The sequence below is a fragment of the Marmota flaviventris genome, chromosome 17 (assembly GCF_047511675.1).
Source record: "Marmota flaviventris isolate mMarFla1 chromosome 17, mMarFla1.hap1, whole genome shotgun sequence".
Lineage (NCBI taxonomy): Eukaryota > Metazoa > Chordata > Mammalia > Rodentia > Sciuridae > Marmota > Marmota flaviventris.
In genome coordinates, this window is record NC_092514.1 from 2,772,970 (window position 1) to 2,795,641 (window position 22,672).

The following is a 22,672-nucleotide window of genomic DNA, read 5'->3' on the forward strand; positions in this document are numbered from 1 at the left end:
AACCTAAAGTGTAAAGAAATAATTTTCCAACATTCTGAATGAATAAAAGTGAGTCATTTATCAATGGGGGAAAAAACCAGACTGGCTCCAAGCTTCTCTCTGAGAGTTCAGTGACAGAAGCCAATGAAACAACTATAACAATGCAGGAGGAAGAAAGTTCAGACTTAAGTCACTGACAGTTTCATACGTGAGAGAACACAGGGATTAAGTGGAGCACCCTCGTCACTTCTTGACAATGGCACTGGAAATTCCAGAATGCAATCCAGCCTAGCACAAAGACTAAAGATTCCAATTGGAGAGGCTGTGGTTAAAGGATCTGGAACAAGCATCAAATCCATTAACATTCGGAACTAAGATCTAACAATTGGAGGAAGCATGTTTGAAGAACAGAATGCACATATTATAGTGCCTGACAAATTACAAATAATACAAGTAATAAAAGCCAAGAGGTATAGGAGGAAAAGCAGGAAGAAGTGTAATTATTTGTTTACAAAATCAATAAAGTCATTCTGTAAGACAAAATTCCTAAGGCAGGCTTTCTAAATCTTGATAAAGAACACCAAAAGTTGCTTTTAAGAATCTTAATCAATACTGAGATACTCCTTTTTTAAAAAAAACAAAAATCAAAAAATATTTTTGAAATATAAAATTAATATATTTCACACAGTTCTTAGCTCTCTCAGGGCAATAGGATGGGTGGGAAAAGGGTACAGAAAACCTCTACAGGAAACTGATTTTCCCACAGAGAAGCTGGCACCATCTAGAGATGTCTATTACAAAAGCTGGTATTATTCTAATATAGCACTGAATTAGTAAATGAGAAACTGAAAGGCCAGATGTAGGATCATTAAGCATACTCAGCTTCTCACAGCAACAAACCATTTTACCACAACGAATCCTGCAGGGCCTTCTAATTGGAGAAGGATTTTGTTGCACAACATTTATAATATAGGACTCTCCAAATTACAAAGAAATTAATTTAGAGTAATGGAGAAAAAAAGTAGAAAATGTAGAAAATAGAGGTAGAAATGAACTGAAAGATGAGCTGTCAAAACAAACAGAAACAGATGAAAAGCAAAATCCAGGAAAAAATAAATTCATATATATGGTTAGTGTGAAAAACCTCAACAAAAATTAAGTCAAACTGAGGCAAAATAACATGAATTTAAACTGAAAAATAAAAGTGTGGCAACATGTGTGAAGAAAGAGTTGGGCGATGAAGTGAAATTCATAAAATCAGGATGAAAGGGCTTTGCGTATAAAATAAACATACTTTCTAAAAATATGATGTGAGTAAAAGTGTTCACAAAGAGTATAAAATTTCTACTTTCAGAGTGTACAATTAACTTGTAATTGAAGAATTATAATAAACTAAAATAGAATTATACTAGATTGCTTTTGCTTTGATGTCTTTTCTTGAAACCAGAGATTAGCCTCAAAAATTTTTCTTCTCAGATGTAGTATTGCTCTTGGAAATGGCCATCTTTTCCTGATGAACACACACCCCAAACAACTTAACATCCATACACAGAGCAGACAGAAATGATTTGGCAACTCTCATTCTATCTGCTTTCACAGGAGAGATCTAGCCTGAGAGTCCAGAACAAACAGGAGAAATATGAGAAAGTGCATAGAATCACAAAGCACAAGTGACCTTCGTTTGGTTTAAAAGTATAACTTTAAGTTGGCTAAGAACAAATGTCTTTGAACTTAGCTTAACTTCTGTGTGTGAAGCTGGGGAGCTCCACTGCCTAGAGCCCCAACTCCGCCTCAATACTGACCATTTGTCATTTCAACACTATTGTTCTTCCGCCCCCCCCCCCACACCACCCATCAAATGTGGCTCACAGGCAAAAGAACATGGGTGGATTGGTATTTAGGTCTGAGGGGATCCACATAAAGACCAGAGTGGCAAGTTCTTTGTAAGATAAGTCACCAGTGCTACTTTCTGATAGAAGAGATCACAACTTAGCTTGTAGGAAGATGAAGAAATGTAAAAATATATCCACAGGAAGAGTATGAAGGAAAAAATAGTCTACTCACTTTGGGAAGGGCCTGATCTTATAGATTAGATTTCATCATACTCAAGTCACCATTGATTATTAAGATGTACTATTATTTATGTAACACTACGTAAGTAAAGAGACTACCAACTGTGACGCAATCCTTTTTTTTTTAATCACACATTTTCATTTTATACTTACTGAAAGAGCTCTTTTAGACTTAGACTTGTAGATCATGTTGCTCTGTTTCTAAGCCTTTTTACATACACTGAACAGCATAATCTTTTTGAAGACAGTTTACAGTGCAATTACACTCAACCTATTTCAGTTGAAGTGATGATAAGAGGAACAGTTATGGACAATCTGCACAGGCAATCACAATTATGTCATGACCACCACCTGGCTAATAAGAATTTAAAGATGCCACAGATGCTAAGATGCATCCCAATTTCAGAGGTAGTAAAATGTAAGAACAAAACTTTGAAATATAGTAAAGTATTTTTTAATCACAGCTGATACACATTTTTAATGTGTTGTGCACACTTAGAAACATGAAGAACCTTAAGCAAATAATTTCTTGACTACGCTAATTTTAAATATTACTGCTTCTGACATTAAGCTTTATGGTCTATGTGTGCACATGAATGGAACCATTTGGTTGAAATAAAAGAAAATTATCTAGTACACTGAGATTTTCACAGATTTTGGTAATTGTGCTGCTATAAACATTGATGTGGCTGGGTCCCAGCAGTATGCTGTTTTTAAGTACTTTGGGTATAGACCAAGGAGAGGGAGAATTGGGTCGAATGGTGGTTCCATTCCCAATTTTCCAAGAAATCTCCATACTGCTTTCAATATTGGCTGCACCAATTTTTAGTCCCACCAGCAATGTATGAGTGTGCCTTTTCCCCCACATCCTCGCCAACACTTATTGTTGTTTATATAATAGCTGCCATTCTGACTGGAGTGAGGTGACAGAGTGGTTTTGGTTTGCATTTCTCTAACTGCTAGCAATAATGAGCATTTTTTTCATATATTTGTTGATTGATTGTATATCATCTTCTGAGAAATGTCTGTTCAGGTCCATTTATTGATTGGGTTATTTGTTTTATTGGTGCTTAGCTTTTTGAGTTCTTTATATACCCTAGAGATTAGTGCTCTATCTGATGTGAGAGGGGAAAAAAATTGCTCCTCTTCTGTAGGTTCTCTATTCACCTTATTGTTTCTGCTGCTGTGAAGCAGCTTTTTAGTTTGAATCCATTCCATTTATTGATTCTTGATTTTAATTCTTGTGCCACAGGAGTCTTATTAAGGAAGTTGGGGCCTAATCCCACATGATGGAGATTAGACGCAGGGTCTCTGGTTTTATTCCTAAATCCTTGACCCATCTTGAGTTGAGTTTTGTGCATGGTGAGAGATAAGGGTTTAATTTCATTTTGTCGAATATGGATTTTCAGTTTTCCCAGCACCATTTGTTGAAGAGGCTATCTTTTCTCCAATGCATGTTTTTTGGCACCTTTGTCTAATATAAGATAATTGTAATTTTGTGGGTTAGTCTCTGTGTCCTCTATTCTGTACCATTGGTTTACCAGTCTATTTTGGTGCCAATGCTGTTTTTGTTACTATTGCTCTGTAGTATAGTTTAAGGTCTGGTATAGTGATGTCACCTGTTTCGCTTTTCCTGCTAAGGATTGCTTTAGCTATTCTGGGTCTCTTATTTTTCCAGATGAATTTCATGACTGCTTTTTCTATTTCTATGAGGAATGCTATTGGGATTTTGATCGGAATTGCATTAAATCTGTATATTGCTTTTGGTACGATGGTCATTTTGATAATATTAATTCTGCCTATCCAAGAGCAAGGTAGATCTTTCCATCTTAAGCATTATGTGTAGAAAGAATTTTAGAACTGCCAATCAAAAGTCACTTAATACTTTGCCACTTTGCAAATGCAGCAAGCAACATGCTAATTAGGTGCAAAATTATACACATAAGTTCTGCTTGGCTTTATGTGAGGAAGAAAACAATTGATCTTATTTATCTATCACTGTATATATTGTACAAGACAATTGAAATCACATAAAACATAAGAAAAAAATTAAACAGAACCTGGTATTTGGCTATTTGAAGTGAAAATGTAGAATATGCCAGGATCACAGTAATTCCATTATTACATTGGTTTGTTTTTCTGTGGTTCTGGGGATTGAACCCAGGGGCATTCTACCACTAAGCTACATCCACATCCTTTTTTTTTTTTTTTTTTTTTTTTGAGACAGTGTCTTTCTAAGTTGATGAAGCTGGCATCAAACTTGTTATCCTCCTACTGCCTCAGTCTCTCAGGCTGCTGGGATTACAGCATGTGCCACTGTGCCCAGCCTACCAATGTTTTTTTTTTTTTTTTTTTTTTTTTTTTTTTTTTTTATATATATAGGAGCAGTATTAGCCAAAATAGATGAGCAGATGAATTCCAGGACAGATGCCCCATCAGATGCTGTCTTCTGGCCCACTTAAGCTTAGTATTGTTTATCTCCTGATATTTCCTTAATGACTAACCTACATTCATGCAAAGATTCAGCTTTTCATGAGATTCTACTTCTCCCTTCTTCAATAATTTATAATACTTGGCTATACGTAATACTTTATTCATGCTAAAAAAATAAAACCAACTCTAAGGTCCTGTATATTATACAGGTAGCCACTGCTCCTCTAATCAATTCTGAGCTTATAAATCAGTATCTAAACCAAATCCCTGTCCATATCTGAGGACCAGGGAAAGACGTTCTTTTGAATTTTAATAACACAAGACTAGACTGCATTATAAGGAATGATGTTTGAATTTTAAAATACTGTTTATTTGTTCTAATGGGGGCAAGTCTGGTCTGTTCATGCTGGAATAGAGCAGAAAGTGTCTCCATGATGACCCACCCCTGAAGCTTTCCCAAGGATCCTAAACATCAAGTCCTGTTCCCACTGGCTAGATGTTCTCATCTGAAAAGTCACTTTGCTGGTTTAAGGCACTTAACACATGTTCAACATGCTCAAATAAGCCCTGTCAGTGTGGATCAAAGAAGAAGGGTTGATATCCATGGGGGAAAAAGAGCGCTTAAGTGGCCAATTCCAGGAGCCAAAAGGTTCCCAAAATCCAGAACTAAAAAAGAAATTACATCAATACAAGGGATCAAAAAGCAGAAAAGAAATTCTAACTACATCTTGATATTCCATGAATAGAAACTAATTGTATTGCCTTTATTGGCCTTTATCTAAGTGGGTACAGTTGGTTTTTATCAAGCCAAATACCAAGAAGTTTAGCTGCAGTTACTGAATAACATTTACATCCTCTTGGGGTGCTCTGGTGGTGGAGGCAACAGACACCGCAGCCACAGACCAGATAGGCTTATGGAGTAACAGCGGCTCTTGGTGCCTTGCTGGCTTCTATTCTCATTGGGAGAGTCTTGACTCCAACCCTAGATGATCAGTTAGGCAAGCTGAAAGGCAGTGAGTTCCTCTGAAAACAACAGAGATAAATGAAAGAGTTAAGCAAAAGATTCGATTAGATGTGGTTACATAATATTTTCCCAAGAATATCTACACTGGGTTGCTTTTTCCCTTGGACTTCTAGTTTTGTTGGCCTAATCTGAGAGGTAAAAACTGGGGATTTTTTGATGTTCTATTAATGGTGATGGTCATCATCTCTAAATTGAGCTATCATGATATGGTTATTAATTGCTACTATGTGTATTTCATGCATACATTGAAACACTTGGAGATTTCAGACTGTTACTTTCCAACAGAAATGTGGACAACACTCATTTTATAACAGCCATATTAATAACTAGAAAGAGACAGATAACATAATCATGTATTTTATTTATCCCAATATGTAATAAACATAAAAGGTGATTGCATTATTTTACATTTTTTATTGTAGAAAAGCTTCAATATCTGGTATATATTCTAGACTTACAACACGATTTAATTGGGATTAGTTTTAATTACAAGTGCTCAATAACCAAATATAGCTAATGGCTATCATAAGAATACCACAGTTCTAGACCTTCATAGAAAATAACAAAAAGAGATCTAGTCTACATCTTTAGCAAGAGGGGTTCCATTGCCTATTTGCCCAGTATCTTATTACAATGTTTCATCACTGACCTCCTGTTCTCAACTCCCCAATTCTTTTTAAAGAAAAAAATATATTCACATTTGTATAAAGCTGAAAAAAAGATGAAAGCTCTACAGATTGACTCTAGAAAGTGGACTGCCTCTCCATCCTGTTGGTGCCTAAAGCAGAACACCCAACTGAGGTAGAAAGGATGACTTTTACTAGGATGGTTCCCGGTATACAATATACCAACAGATCTGATAATTTGAGAGAATGAAGAAAGATAGTTTCAGTTCCCAAACTCTTACTTTTCTATGGGTGCAGGAACTGTAGTTAGGAATATAATTACTGAAAGGGACAAGGCAAAAACTGCAGCTCTAAACTGTGATTATGCAAAGTCCATACTCCTACTGAAAGCACTCTGCCAGATGGCGGTTCCACAGGCAAGAAAACCAGGAAATGAGTGCATGGTCTTCAGCTTCCCTTTATCATCAGTCTATCATCTGAAGATCTTCATTATTACTCAGCCTGCTTGATGCTGGAAGAACCTTCTTTGACCAGTAAATATACTCACTGCAGATTGGTAAGAGCTTCAGGTCCATTTATATGCTGGTGCACGTTAGAGACCTGCTGACCTGAATGCAAACCTTTCAAAAATCATTCTTCCTTCCTCTTGCCAAAGCAACTTTCCCTCTCCTCTCTAATTCACCCATTGTCAACCCAAACAGACCTTTGAGTAGGGGGTCTACTATGGCAATTGAGAAGATGAAAAATTCAGCTATGAAATTTGACAACACAGCTAGTTTCTTTTGGTTTCATCCATTATTTCATCTGATATTACTGAGCAACTACACTGTGCCCGACCCCATGCTAGATATGTGTTTAAGAAGGTAATATATGGGGACTGGGGTTGAGGCTCAGTGGTAGAGCACTGCCTAGCACTTACGAGGCCCTGGGCTCGGTCCTAAGCATCACATAAAATAATAAACAAATAAAATAAAGATATTAATTTTTTTTTAAAAAAAGAAGGTAAGATATGGTCACTAACTTCAAAGTCCTGCCATCCAGTAGGACAGAAGGCAAGCCTAAACTGCAGAACATGTGATAAGGGCAATGATCAGGAGGCATAGGACACCTTGGGAGTACAGAGGAGGGATATCACTTCAGACTGAGGGCCTCATGCAGGCACCTGGAAAAAACAACATGTGAAATGAGGTTGGAAACGGACATCAAATTCAGCAGGGTGAAGCCGGTTATGGTTCCTCACACCTATAATCCCAGATATTCAAGTGACTGAGGCAGGAGGATCACAAAGTTGAGGTCAGCCTAAGCAAATTAGAAAGGTCCTTTCTCAGAATAAAAAACAAAAAGGACTGAGGATGTAGCTCAGTGGTAGAGTGCCCCTGTGTCAATTCGAAATACCCCTCTCCAAAAAGTTCAGCAGGGTAAAGAAAAAGAAAATGTAATATAAAAAAATGAAAGAATATGAAAGTTCATTAATCAATATGGCTGACACTGTGTGTGGGGATCCGAGAGAGAATGCCTAGAAATGTGGGTTTGGAGGATGAATAAAAAAGCAGTAGGAAGAAACGAGATCATTAAGGGTTTAAAAGTCTAGCCAAAGAAATATTGACTTCTGTCCTGGGGCCAAGAAGAAGCAGACCCTGTACCTAACTAGCTATATCAGATTCACTGGCACACATTATCTAGCCACAAAGCCCAGCATCTGTTCTCACTTAGGCTCCTCCTGGCTCTCAGGGTTGTGTCAGGTAGTCCTCCACCTGGCCCACCCCCAACAGCTACTCCTAGGTATCTGCCCTTTTCTGCTCAATCTCCCCTCTTCCTCAACTCCCTCTACTTGAGAGAGTACCTCCATATGTATTTAACTCCAGGACCAACAGTAAGAGAGTGTCCCAGGGACTCACACAAGTGAAGCTTCCTTCAGTTTCTGAGGGCCTATGAGTAACTGGTACAGGGACGTACACAGGAGTGGCTAGCTGAATGCCCATGGGATGCCGTGAGGTGCATCTGTACAAGTTCCTTCCTGGCAAGTCTCTCTGGCTAATATGTTTGCTTCAATCCATTTTGTGTTTGAGAAACTGAGATTGTGAAGAGATTACCTACTGAGAATCTATTGCTGGGGACACATTCAAATTGTAAAGAGCAATGATTTAATGAGAATGCTGGATGGAGTTTGAGAAAAAATGAAGGGAAAGAATAAAAAGAAGAAAATTAGAAATCAACTCTTTACTAAATAGAGCTTATGCCTTTTTTTTTTTGAAGGTGGGGGGTACCAGGGATTGAACTCAGGGCACTCAATCACTGAGTCACATCCACAGCCCTATTCTGTATTTTATTTAGAGACAGGGTCTCACCGAGTCACTTTTGCTGAGGCTAGCTTTGAACTTGTGATCCTTCTGCCTTAGCCTCCTGAGCCACTGGGATTACAGGTGGGCGCCACCTTCTCCAGTGAGCTTATATCATTTTTGAGCCCATCCATGGAGGTCTCTACACGAGCATTAGAAATGAGAACAAAGGTCAGGTGCTGTTGCAATGTGCCTATTATCTGAGCTATTTGGGAGGCTGTGACAAGAGGATCACAAATTTGAGGCAAGCCTAGGCAATTTAGCAAGACCCTGTCTCAAAAATTTCAACAGGCTAGGAATCTAGCTCAGAGGTAGAACACCACTGGGTTAAGTTCCCAGTAGAGAGAGAGACAGACAGACAGACAGAACAAAAGCATAAAAGTGGTGACATTTGAGCTTAATTTTTATCTGTGAAAATCAGAACCATATTTCAAAGCAGACTGAATTTCCAAATCCACACTGACAACAATTCCCATCTTGAGGTGGCAGACAACACCGAGGTCAGAATAGCTGGACAAGGTTCACACACAATGGGGAAAATGGGAAGGAGGTTTGTGGTATGGTTCACCACATTTGTCCTCACCACCTTCACAACTTCCGGGGCCACTCTTGGAGGGAGACAGTGTATTGTTCAGAAAACTGTCAACATGAAGCATAAATGGCAATCTCTCGTGTTCCTCTCAAGGATAATGAAATGGCCACAATCAAATGGCCAATTCTCTTGTCTCTATGCTTTGCCCACTGACAGTTTGATTTTGTATTCAGCATTTATTGAACACAACCACCTTTGATCTGAGGGCAGGTAGTGCTGTGAAGACCACAAAAAGAGCAAATCAATTACTCACAAGTGGCAGGCATCCTCACAAAAGATAATGGGGTGATTCATGCCCTTGGACCCATTCCCAATGCCTCAGACCAATATCTAAGTGCATATTGATTTCCAAATTGATTGCAATGTAGCAGAAAAATCAAGATAGGTACACTTACTGGTAGGCAGAAATGTACCAGAGCCCAGAGGAGAAAATAAATGAAAAGAAGAGTCATAAAAAAAAACTCAAGTAAATTAGAATCAGTTCTTGAAGGTGAATCTCCTTTCAGAAAACTTGTATGCTCACTCTCCATGGGCTGGCAGGGTTAGTAATGTGCATCTTACCCAATATTCATTCTCCTCTTAGCAGAACCTTGATTTTTGTGGCAGTGGGGAACCTCAACTCAATCACAGCTAGGGGTGGCTGTGTGACAGAGTATGGGCCATGAAATGACTTGGAATTCTCTGGATTTCTAGGAGAACTCACTGGGAGCAGGCTGCCCCTTTAGCCCTCTGCCCATCTCCTCTTCCTGAATAGCAGGTGTGACCTCAGGTGGCCTACTACTCTTACTACCACAGGTAATCAGAGTCAGTAAGGTACACAGAGCAGCAAGGCAGAGGAGAAACCATCCTGGACTCCTATGGGGGCGGGGGGGGGGGGCAGGTGGCGCAGACATACTCCTGATTTATTTAAGCCACCATTTATTCAGGTTTTCCATTAGGTGCAGCTGAACCCTAGCTGATAAATGATTTATTCTAAATGTTCCATGAGAATCAAATCCTTAAATTTTTACATTTTTCAGTTTTATATTCTTCATGACATTCAGTAATTAAATTCTGAATTCTTCTTTAAAAAGTATACTCAATGGAAACTGCCAGGTTTAGTACTGAAGTAAAGAAGGACATTTAAAAACGTAGTGATAATACAAATTAGTTTTTCTTCAGTTCTGAACCGAATATATCTAATAAAGTGTACTACTATGTAATTGGATTATAACATTCAAAAAGGAATAAAAATTGGTCTCAATGGTTAGAAAAATGTCTACATCCTAACCTTTAAATAAATCATTACAAATCTCTAACAGTAGGAGCTCTAGCTTTGACTCTAAAGTACCAAAGAACTAGAAATGAATACATATTTTCTAATTTAAAGAGGGTATTTTGATTATTCAAAATAGTTTCTTATTTATACAGTCATTAAAATTCATCTGTTGCTTTTTTGTGTTAAGCAAGGAATGTTGCTTAATGTCTTCCTTTCCCTCCTGATCAGAATAGAAAAAGAAATTAGGGCTTGGGAGGTATTCTGTTGTTGTTTTGGGGGGTTTTATGCCCTGGGGTTCTCCATCTTTCTTTTTCCAGTAAAAAATTAGTTTCATTCTCGAGATGCCCATAGTAAGCAATAGCAAGAGGCTATTGATTCAAGAAACCAGGGTGTGAAAATAGGTTGATGATTTATTTTTTGACATGCAAAATTGAGGAATTCTGTTAAGCTCTACCATGACACAGGCTTCCTCCAGCATGGGCATGCAGGAATCAAGGAGAGCAGTAAATACTAAAATAATCTCCAACTGAGGCAGGAAAGGCAGAGGTAGAGAAACACAGTGAATATTCTTCATGTTTTAAAATCTCCAAGGAATAAAGCTCGAATTAAAGTTATTTTAGCCACATCAGGGTTGCACAGCCCTCACCCAACAGCATGTGCACACACAGCCAGCACTTTGTTGGGAGCACATGGGAAGCAGGAGGAGGGTTTCCTTTGAAGCCCACAGTGCTCCCCAGTGAAAACGAGAATGCCTTGAACAGACCTCACTGCACTGGGTGTTTTGTCACATTCAAATCTAAATGGAAGACACTGGGACTAGAAGGGGCTTGGGTATTTTTTTGTGTATGATTATGTGTTTACCTAGGTAAGTTGTTAAACAGTTTTAAACCAAGTCCTTTAATCCAAGACTCTCTTTGTTACATCAGACTATGAACACTTAGAGCATTAAAAAAAAACAAAACAAAACACTTATCTATTATGTTCCTTGCTTTGTTTTTCCTCTTTTGCTTTTCTCTTTTTAAAAGCAACCTCCTCTCTTGCTTTCCCATGGCTTCCAATCTTGAAGCCTATGCTTCTCTTCTTACTACATCTCAATTGTCTTCCTCTTGGGTGATCTTTTTCATTCTTTAATCATGGTTTCCTTTCACTCTCTTCTCCATCTGTTTTGCATTAGGACAGCCCTCCATGCTTCATGGAGGCAAACTGGAAAGCCTTCTGGGCCATTATATGGGCACAGGAAGTTGAGAGTGTGGAAAGAGAACTGGGAGCCAGAAGGCATGCATCTTAGCCCTGACAAAGCCACAAGTAAAGGATATAGCCTTGGAGAAAGAGGCTCTTCTAGCTGGGCTCCCATCTCCTACTGGCAACATGAGGGCAGTAGACTCAGTGCTCTCTAAGGTCTGTAATTCAATGAACCACTTATTAAGCAACTACTTCATGTATGAAAGATATGCCTCCAAAGGCTCACAAAATATTGAGGGCCAAAATAATCCTCAAACTTTAGCATATACAGGAACCAACCAGAAAAATTGTTTAAAATAAAATCAGATTCCTGGCTCCTATTCCCACAGATGGTAGCTTGGCAAGTTTTGTGGTGGATCTGAAGTATCTGCTATTTTCTGAACACCTCACATTTTTCTTACTGGTCAGCCTGTGAATCACACCTTAAAACATGATCCTACAGTGAGGGCAGGTCAGGTTATCACTGCTGCTATGCCCATAAACAGATAAATAGACCCTTCCTTGAAGGAGTTTCCTATGTTGTAAAATGATCATTTAAAACACAAAGGCAATAATCGACATTTGTCAAACATTAGCTATGAGCTAGGTGTTATTCTAAGAGCTTTATATATATTAAAAACATACTGGCCTGGGGATGTGGCTTAAGCGGTAGTGTGCTCGCCTGGCATCAGTGCGGCCCAGGTTCGATCCTCAGCACCACATACAAAGATGTTGTGTCCGCCAAATACTAAAAAATAAATATTAAAATTCTCTCTCTCCCCCCCTCTCTCTTTAAAAAAAAACATACTAACTCACTTAATCCTTCACAAAAGCAATTTAATTAGAAGCATAATACAAAAACTTCTCCCTACAATTAATAACTAGGTGATTTTCAGACACACAAACTGGATTTTAAATAATTAAAATAGCTGAAATGAAAAGAGTAGAAAAATGATGTAGATGGGTCAAAGAATATGATCTTAAAGTATTTATACCAATATCAGGTTGGTTGAGACACCTTCTTAGAGGGAGCATATGGCAATTAATATTTAGTAGAAAACCAAGATGTTTAATGTTTGAAACCAAAGAAAAATAAATTCAACTGTTCTTTCTCTCAATAAATATCTGAGTTGAATTTTATACAAATTTATGAGAAAAACAGATAATATAAAGCATTTGCACCATTTGTGGAATATTATGGTATTCTGGGAAGTTTGTGTGAGTTCTTGATCTAGAATGTCCCCATAAACTCATGAATTGAAAGCATGGTCCTCAATGCAGCAAGAGTCAGGCAATGATTGGATCGTGAGAGCTCTGACCTCATTAGTGAATTAATCCACTTAATGGATTAATCCATTGATAGCTAAATGGACTACTGGAAGGTGGAACCTAGTTGGAAGAAATAGGTCACAGGGAGTGTGCCTTGGAAGGGTTTATCTTGTCCTTGGTCCCTTTCTCTTCCTTTATCTGCTCCCTGACTGTCATGAATTGAGCTGCTTTCCTCTACCCTGCCCTTCTGCCATCATGTTCTTGCCTTGGAGACAGCCAACCAAGGATTAAACCTCTGAACCCATAAGCCAAAATAAACTTTTCCTCCTCTAAATTGTTCTTGTCTGGTATTTTGGTCACAGCAACAAAAAAATTAACATAGTGCCATACAATGTAAATATAATAGTACTAGAAATAATCATCCCCAAACACTTTTTTATGTAAGCAGAAAGAATGTAGAAAAAAGAGAAAGTGTGAAAGAAGTCCCAGGACAGAGTCCTAAGAGTCTCCAACAGTAAGAATTAAGGCACCAGAGCTCTGCAACAAAATAAAAACAAAAGCAAGTGACAGGGGAAAATATAACTGGGAGAGAATATGGTATGTCTGATGCCACAGGAGAAACGACTTAAAGCAGAGAGTGCCAACTGTGTTGAGTGCTCCTGAAGATGGAGCGAAGGAGGATGGGAAAGGCAGCCTTTGGTCACATAGCACGGAAGCTCCCTGGGACCACTTCAGAAGCAGGAGTTGAGTGGTGGTGGGGGGTCCTAGCCAGACTGAAGTGAGCCTACAGGTGAAGGAGGGACTAGTGATACCCACAGCAAGCATAGGCATCTCCCCAAAGAAGGCAGGCTATGGAGAGAAGTTGGCAGGGGGCCCATCTATCAGTAAAAATCTCCCCAAATAAATCAATCTTGATTGACAAGGTGAGACAGAGGTCTTCTGAAACAGAAAACAAAGGAGAGAAATAATACTAATAAAGAGATCCATATGTGATTTGCAGTTTTCTGCTTTGCTGGGACCAAACTGGTTAGAATAAAAGCTGTGGCTTATGCTCAAACAGCACTGACAGCCACAATGGGAACAGCCCACAGAAGGGGACACAGATGGCTTTTTGAAGAAAACAAGGACCAAGGAGCACAATGTGGTGACAGAGACAGCAATGGAGAAGTCAATGAGAAAATCCAGAACAATTCCAACAGAATGCCAGGAGGCATAGCATACATATTCCCAAGATGACAGGCAAAGACCAATTACCAGCAGAAGAGTCACAGCCAATGACAGTGGAGGAAGCCCAGAATGGGAAGAAGACCATCATTCACACATTAGCCACACAAAAGAGACATTTCTACAAACAACACTTCCATTCTCAGACACTGAGCATTCTTTACATCTGGGGGAAACTGACTGCAAAGGCTGGGGAATGGGCATTCAACTGAATGATTAATAGGCACTGATTGGATAAGAATGTAAAATATTATAGTTTAATGCCAAAAAAGAGGCCAAATCCACACATCTTCCATCACCAATTCCAGTCTAAGAAAACACCTTTTCACCCATGCCCCTTCTCAAGATGTACTTTTAGTTTTTAAGAATCCATACTCAGAAGTAGCAACTTGTTCACAGATCTGCCTTCAAGAAGATCACTCAGATTTTCACTACTAATAAATGGCTTCTTAAGCAGATTAGTTTCTAATATGAAAACAAACATTAATACAAAAATTAAATTTCCATATGAAATCAACTTTGTCCTAGAATTCACTTGGGTAGCACCAAGAACTATACCCATGAAAATTAGAGTGAGAAAATGTGTCAGATCCTAATTCTCTGTGGAGAAAGCAAAATACCTATAAAGGAGTCACTCTTTGAAATAGCCATAACATTTATAAAGTGTTTGTTTTTGGTACTAGGGATTGAACCCAGAGGCCCTTTACCACTGATCTACATCCCAATTTTTTTTCTTTTTCTTTTTCTTTTTCTTTTTTTTTTTTTTTGAGATAGAGTATTGCTAAATTGCTGAGGCTGGCCTTGAACTTGTGATCATCCTGTCTCAGCCTCCCAAGTCACTAGGACTAAAGAGATGTGTCAGTGTGCCTGGAAAGATTCATTTTTCAACTCATAGTGGAGACTGTTAAAAAGTAAGGTCTTTAGCCAGGCACCATGGCACATGCACCTGTAATCCCATGGCTTGGGAATCTGAGGCAGGAGGATCCTAAGTTCAAAACCAGCCTTAGCAACTTAGTGAGACTCTGTCTCTAAATTTAAAAATACATATTAAAAAGGGATGGTAATGTGGGTTCAATCCCTGGTACCAAAAAAAAAAAAAAGTAAGGGCTTTGTTGAAATTCCTAGACACTGGCATTACTTAGCACCTGGACCCAAAGAACCTCCAAGGCACATAATACTGCTATGAAAGGCCTTGACCTTATTTTTCACCTACCTTTCAAAGACCAGGGATCTGATACTTGACGCAAAGAATCTCTGGAAAGTGCCAGAAGCTCAGGCTGTAAGGCAGCATTCAGTAGCCCTGTGGTATGGGGGTGTCACACTCAGAAACAGTTTCTGGTCCCAGTCCAAAAGGGACCACCTGACATTAAACTCACATATGTGATTTTCTGAGCTTAGGGAAGTATTTCAGTCAGTTTTTTCACTGTTATGACAAAATATCTGACCAGAACAATTTTAGGGAGGAAAAGTTTATTTGGGGGCTTGTGATTTCGGAGGTCTTAGTCCACAGAAGGCGGCTCCATTCCTTGGGGCTCCAAGTGAGGCAGACCATCATGGTGGAAGAGTGTGGCAAAGAGAAGCAGCCACATGATGATCAGAAAGCAGAGAGAGTGCTCACTTTGGCAGCACACATACTAAAATTGGAATGATACAGAGAAGATTAGTATGGCCCTGTGCAAGGATGAAATGCAAATCTGTGAAGCATTCCATATTTTTGAGAGAAAATTCAAATTACTAAAATAGAAGAAGGAAATATCACAATTGACACGTCTGAAATACGGAAGATAATTAGAAACTATTTTGAAAATTTATATTCTAATAAAATAGAAAATATCAGACATCAACAAATTTCTAGAGACATATGACCTACCCAAACTGAATGAGGAAGTCTTACATGATTTCAACAGATCAATTTCAAGTAATGAAAAAGAAAATGCCATCAAAAGCCTATAAACAATCAAGAAAAGCCCAGGACAAGATGGATTCTCACCTGAGTTCTACAAGACTTTCAAAGAAGAATTAACACCAATACTCCTCAAAGTATTCCAAGAAATAGAAAAGGAGGGAACCCTTCCAAACTCATTCTATGGGCTAATATCACCCTGGAACCAAAACAAGATAAAGACACGTCAAGAAAGAAAACCTCAGACCAATATCCCTAATAAACATAGCATATTATAGTGACACAGCCACCTCAATTGTTTTAGCAGCTCAATTCATAATAGCTAGACTATGGAACCAACCTAGGTATCTCTTAATAGATGAATGGATAAGAAAATGTGATATATATACTCAATGAACTATTACTCAGATTTAAAAAGAGTAAAATTATGGCATTTGCCAGTAAATGGTTGGGGTTAGAGAATATCATGCTAAGCGAAATAAGCCAATCCCACAAAACCAAACACAGAATGTTTTTCTCTAATATGCAGATGCTAATCCACAATAAGGTCAGGGGCATTAGGGAAGAATAGAGTTACCTTAGATTAGGTAGAAGGAAGTGATGGGAGGGGAGGGGAGGGGATGTGGGGATAGGAAAGACAGTAGAATGAAACAGACATTATTACTGTATGTATATATGTGACTACATGACCAATATGATTCTGCAACATGTACACAGAGAAAAATGAGAAATTATATCCCATCAATGTATGATATATCAAAGTGCATAAATGCATTTTACTGTCATGTATAACTAATTAAAACAAATTTTAAAAATCAAAAATAAAAGAGAGACTCCACTCTCTAGATACAAAAATATACACCCCATAGCTATACCACCAATGAACCACTTCCTCCAGCCACACACCCCCCGCCTCCAGTCACCACTCAATTAATCCCATCAGGGATCAATTCACTGATTAGGTTGGAACTATAATCCAATCATTTATTCTCCAAACCCTCTTGCATTGTCTCACATGTAAGCTTTTGGGGCACAGGACATCTAAACGATAACAGGAAGTCTCTTGAAATGGAAAAACCAAGTGAGAACTTTATTGATTAGAAACAGGAGACAACATCTTTACTGATTTTTAACCTAATACCTTCATAAGGGCTCTCTTGGATTAATGCAAAGCCAATAAACTATAGCACTTATCCTTAACAAGTGTCAAAAATTAACAGCAGGTGTTAGAGGAAAGGAGACTATCTTGTCTCAGAGTATAATAAAACAAAAAGAATCACCGATTTGTCATATCTAATTAAGAAAGAGCTAGTGTGGTTGGTTATCAATTACATCTAAACAACACACATACTAAAGGAGTGGGGTTTTTCCCATTTTACAGAATCGTATTCCACACTATGAAATGGAGAATAAGATCTCGCAGTCATCTAAAAGGATCCCAGTTTCTTGGTGCATGTTTTGACACTCGGTGTCTACAGCTGATGAGATCAGTGGGGGACAGGAGGGCACACAGGAAAGATGAAGAAAGAATAAAAGTAATGTTGAGGGAAGAGGCATGAATCCAACTTAACTGGGACTAAATTCAACAGGAAAGAGACTAGAGTAAGCATGATTAGGGTAAAGGTATTTTATCCTTCAAAAAAAGCTGGTTACAGCTACATATCTCATCACACAATGGCATCATTTTATTATCTAATATATTATATTTAAAAACACTAAAAGGCGTGTAAAATGCATGGGTTAGAGGTAAGCTTTTTCTCTAATTTGAGCAATGATTATCTCTTCAAATGTTTAAAGTTTTCTTTAGTCTTCATAGTTTCTCGGACACACAGAAACTAAAGAGGTTTTCATGGAAGAATACCAAAGACAACTAAAGAGATAGAGAGTGGGTACTTGAGTTAAACATTAATTGGCCTTGAAAAGAAAGGAGGCACCTTAACAGTGATGCTCTAGATGGCTAAGAGTTCTTCCCATGGGAGTCAGGGTAAACCATTGCAATATTCTTCATGGTGAGAGACAGGTGCACACAGAAGATAGTTACTAACAGAGGCAGATAGTTTATAAATATTTCTCAGATATAAAATGAATGAGAAAATTGCCTTTAGTCTGGCCCAAATATTTTCACTAGCATTTCATATTAATAGAGTAACAACTGTCAAATTTCAATTGCAAATATTCATTCCGCAACCCTACCTACTAAATTTTAAATCACAAATGGCCACATGTGTGGAGCCCTGGCACTCCATACAATGCTGGTAAGACAGAAAATTGGTACCACCTTTTGTAAATCTGTTTGGTAGCATATACTGAAGCTGAAGAGACAGGCACATACTCCTCAACCTTAACTATTCCATTCCTAACATAGACCCAACAGAAATATGTAGGTATAATCACCAAAAGACATGTATGTCCCAGAATGTTCATAGCAGAACTCTTTGTAATGACTAAACCCTAGAAAAAGTGTAAGTGTCAATCAACATTGGAATGAAATCAGTGGTACCTTTTTACAATGGAATCCCATTCTGCAATGAGAATGATAAACAATAGCAATATGCAACATCATGGGTGAATGAATCTCGTAAACAAAGCTGAGAGAAAGAAGACAAGCACTACATCATATATATCTAGGATTCCATTATGGAAAGTCCATGAGCAAGCAAATTTAAAGTATGGTGCTAGAAATCGAAATAATGGTATCCTTTGTCAATATACATTGACTGGGTACAGTTTCCCTCAGTATCATCAGAGGATTAGTTTCAGGACCCCCTGATGATACCAAAATCCAGGAATGCTCAAGTCCCTAATATAAATAATGGCACATTATTTGCATATAATTCATGTACATTCTATTTCAAATCATCTATATATTACTTATATTACCTAATACAATGTAAATGCCATATAAATAGTTGTGATAGTGTATTGTTCAGGGAATGATAATGACATGGAAAAAAAACTCTACATGCTTAATACAGATGTAATTTTTTTGCCTGAACATTTTCAACCTCAGATTGAATCTGTAGATGTGAAACCAGTGGATATTTTGTGTATCTTTATCCTCCAGATTAGGACATGTTGAATTTTTCTAGATATGCAAGTTTTTTAGTGGAATTTGATTTGAAAAACATATTCTCTTATATAGCCCTAAGTGTTCATTATCTATTATATCACATTGCTTTACTCAGCAATTTTTTCTCACCCATCTTTAAAATATTTTGTCATTATCTGATAGAAATATATATTTTTCTATTTCTTTTTGTCCAATTGCCAGATTGATGGGGCCATAACTTATTTTCTATATCTTAATTCTTGGCTGTTATTAAGTGGGTTTCATTCTTTGGAAATAAAATACACTTTATCTGGAAAAAAACTTTTTATACTTCTTTTGAATTTATACACATGAGACATATGGGGGAAGTTTGGAAAGTTTAACACTGATTTAGTATATGTCATCAAGGAATTAGATGTTGGTATTTTAACAGTATTTTTAAAGTCTTGTCTTTTAAATACAGATAGAAATATAAAAAATAAAGTAATATAATTTAGACCAAAAAAATCCAGTGTTGGAAAGTGGATGGAAAATAAATGCAATGTGCCTGGCCAGTAGAGTTAACCAGAGAAAGAACAGGATAAGTACATGGCATTCATCATGCTACATTCTACCATTGCACATTTGCAATTTTTAATAAAAAAGATTTAAAAATAATCACTTAGAAAATCCCACCAAAACAAAAAATAAGCTTATTTCAGACTTGTAGAGTTTGAAGGGGCCTATTTAAATAAACACACATAAATAATTTTATGTCACCATGTACATACTTAAGCATATATTCACCTACTAATAGCATAGATTTCCCTCTAAACCTCCATAAAATTCAATGCTAATATTTTGCCCAAAGAAAAAACCTGAAGACTGTTAATTCAACATATCATTTCATATTTCTCTTTTAAGTTCTTCTAGATCAAACCACATTTTTGAAGTGACAGGATTATAATTTTTCATGCTTTGCAACCAGTATTTAATGCTTTAAATCATGAAAATTTAATTCCAACTCCACAATTAAAACTATCATCAGAACAAAAATTCTGGATTGAAAGATTTTAAACTATTGTTATTTATGGAAAAAATAATACACTAAGTAGCAGATAAATACCTTATTTCACTAAGCACAGGAGAAAAAATAGTTCTGTTTTCCCTCTTGGTTTGTTTAATGCTGTCAGTAAATGTTTTCCAACACGCAAAATTGAAAAAGATTTGACCAAAGGGCATTCCAGCCCAGAGAAGGAAACCACATTGGGAAGTTCTGAGAATAAGGAGATGCCCCAGGACACAGTCCTTCTCCAGGCATTATGAGCATATGCAAATGCCTAGTACACAGACATATTCCTGCTTAAATTTCTGTTGCATTTGTGGTGGAGAGCAGGAAGATGGGAATACCATCTTCTGTGCCTCTCACAGCCTTCCATGGTGTGTAAAGGAACGGACCTAGTATGAATGTCAAAATCCTGGGCATTGGTAATGTAGGGCCCAGAGTAGGAAGCAGCCTGTGGCTGCTAGAACAAAGTACCACAGACTGGGTGGCTTAAAAGAAGTTTGTTTTCTCACAGTCTCGGAGGCCAGAAGTCAAAAACCGAGGTGTCAGCAGGCCATACTCCCTCCAGAGGCTCTAGCAGGGAATTTGTTCCTTGCCCTTCCAGCTTCTGACAGCTTCCAACACTCATTGACCTGTGGCTACATCACCCCAGCCTCTGCCTTCAACTTCACATCTCTGTGTGTGCATCTCCTCTCCCTTTGCCCTTCTATTATAAAAACACGTGATAGCATTTAAAGCCCTGATGATCCAGCCCTGAAAAACCTTTTATTTCAAAATCCTTAACTATATCTGCAAAAGTCACTTTTCAAAAAATTATAAAAATCACAGGTTCTTGGGACAAGGATGTGAACGTAACTGGGGGGGTGACATCACCTCCCACAGCGTCCATCACTTCCTCTTTGTCCACTGTGTATTCTTCGTGATCTCAACCTGTCAAGCTTTGCTTGTGGCTCCACCTGGGATACACCTTCCTGCTGCTCCAACCCTTCCCAGTACCCCTTGCAACTCATTTTCAACCTTCATATCCCAATTGATCACTCACTTTCTACTGACAACATCACGTTCTTCTGGTCTGTTTTCCTTCATGGAAATCAACTCAGCACTTTATATCTCATCACTTATGTCTCTCTTCCCCTTGAAATTCCATGAAAATAATTGATCATGCTTATTTTGTCCAAAGTTTTGAACTGTTGATACTAATAGCCGAGGTCAGCATCTCCTTCAAAATGAACATAGATGGGACCAAGGGCAAAAAAGTATGCAGCACACCTGGAATATTATTTGCTGTCACTCCACCTTTGTGGAGGTGACAGTGAAGAGGGTTGGAAGAAGAGAATGAGCTCCCAGGATGGGCTGAGATCCCTGTAAGGGTCACTAATTTATAGGAAGAAAGAGAACAGGGAGTTGGCCACTGGCTCTTGGAGATGAAAATGGCCAGTACTTTTCCAAGGAAAACAGACTCATCTATCATCTTTGGCATGTTTCAGGGTTACTAACCCTAGGCATGAAAAAGGATCACAGATCCTTAACTAAGGTAAAAACAGGACGAATAAACTTGTTTCAAACCCTAACTGCTTTCTAAAAAAGGTGGTCCTAATGACTAGGGTTGCTTTATTTCTTTTGTGCCCCATGTTAAAATAGATTAGGATAAGCAAAGAGTTTGGGGGGCACTTAAGAAGTCATGAATTGCTCTGCATGGTGGAATAGAAAGCTGACTGAAGGGGAAAAGATAACTCAATTAAGCAGAGCTGTAGATACTGTTAAAAAGAAGGCTCTGTTGCCACAGTGGTGCATGCCTACAGTCCCAGCTACTCAGCAGGATGATGCAGGAGACTTGCTGGATCCCAGATGTTTGAGACTAGCCTGGGCAACACAGTGAGAATCTACTTAAAAAAAATGTTTTTCAAAGAAAAGTCTCTTGAGGTAGCACAGCAGGAATTAAGGAATAGGTGCTACATTCTTTGCTGCCTTATGTGGTGTAAATACTCACTTCCACCTCCATAAAGTAACCTTCACTCTGTCTACCCAGCTTGCAAGAGAACAACCCTGAGCAGCAGGCACAGCAGCACAGATGGGTATGTGCACTGAGCTTAGTACAAACATGGTGTTTTAGTCAGCTTTTTTCACTGCTGGCACTAGAATACCCACCCAGAACAATTTCAGGGGAGGAAAAGTTTATTTAGGGGCTCATGGTTTCAGAGGTTTCAGTCCATAGACAGCTGGCTCCATTCCTTGGGGCTTGAGGTGAGGCAGAACATCATGGCAGAAGAATGTGGCTGAGGGAAGCGGCTCACATGATGATCAGGAAGAAGAGAGAGGGAGGGAGAGAGAGAGAGAGAGAGAGAGAGAGGGAGAGAGAGAGTGAGAGAGAGAGAGAGAGATTTTCCACTCTACAGATACAAAATATATACCCCCAAAGCCATGCTGCCAATGATCCACCTCCCCCAGCCACACCCTACCCACCTTTAGTTACCACTCAGTTAATCCCCATCAGGAGATTAATTAACTGATTGGGTTAAGGCTCTCATAACCCAATCATTTCTCCTCTAAACCTTCTTGTATTATTTCACACATGAGCTTCTGGAGGACATCTCATATCTAAACTATAACACATGGATATGGGACAGGCAGCAAGAGC

General features: G+C 38.3%; 1 protein-coding gene and 1 non-coding gene across 2 annotated transcripts in view; one reads left to right on the forward strand and one right to left on the reverse strand.

The window, feature by feature from the left end:
- Positions 1-22,672, reverse strand: part of LOC139701369 (syntaxin-binding protein 6-like) — a 170,743-nt gene that overhangs the window by 131,199 nt on the left and 16,872 nt on the right. The window lies entirely within an intron of this gene.
- Positions 15,648-15,753, forward strand: LOC114088296 (U6 spliceosomal RNA). Its single transcript, XR_003581959.2, has one exon. It is a non-coding gene; the product is annotated as a U6 spliceosomal RNA (small nuclear RNA).